Source organism: Ipomoea triloba, chromosome 3, assembly GCF_003576645.1.
Source record: "Ipomoea triloba cultivar NCNSP0323 chromosome 3, ASM357664v1".
In the NCBI taxonomy this organism is placed as follows: Eukaryota; Viridiplantae; Streptophyta; class Magnoliopsida; order Solanales; family Convolvulaceae; genus Ipomoea; species Ipomoea triloba.
In genome coordinates, this window is record NC_044918.1 from 23941427 (window position 1) to 23942046 (window position 620).

A 620-nucleotide genomic window follows, 5' to 3' on the forward strand; every position below is an offset into this window, starting at 1 on the left:
TAGGTTCATTTTTATACGAAATGCACTAAAAATGAACTTGTAATACATTAAAAATGACATCTACTAATATTGAGACCGAAAAGTCTTTTGAAGTTATTAGGCAAGTATACTCTAAGTAAACAATGAAACTTAGCCCAAAATCTCTTGTCAGAGCACATTCGCTAAAATCATACACTAAGATCGTCGCCATCAATGGTCCATTTAAAAACCATGCATTTGCCCACCCTGGGGCTCGAACCCAGGACCGCAAGGTTAAGAGCCTTGCGCTCTACCAACTTAGCTAGGCGGGCAAGTCATCATATATAGTTAATATTGATATTAGTATGGAGGCTATAAGTATTGAAAATTATTTAACAAGTTAAAGAATTGAATGAGAGATAGTTTTATGAATAAAACATTGATTAAATTTGTTGGAAAATATGTGTATTAAAATTATAAAATATTTTTAACATAGAAAAAGACACCTTAAGGAATTAGCCCATGACTAATCACACTCTTCATGCGGTGCGAGAGTAGCAACATAATGAATTAGCCCAAAATCTCGTTATCGCAAGGAAATAGAAAATGAAGCTCAGCCCAAAATATCATGTCGGAGCCCATTCGCTAAATACATACACACT

At 34.4% G+C, this 620-nt stretch overlaps 1 non-coding gene across 1 annotated transcript; it reads right to left on the reverse strand.

The window, feature by feature from the left end:
- Nucleotides 1–217: 217 nt before the first annotated feature.
- Nucleotides 218–290, reverse strand: TRNAK-CUU. Its single transcript has one exon. It is a non-coding gene; the product is annotated as a tRNA-Lys (tRNA).
- Between the last annotated feature and the right edge of the window lie 330 nt (nucleotides 291–620).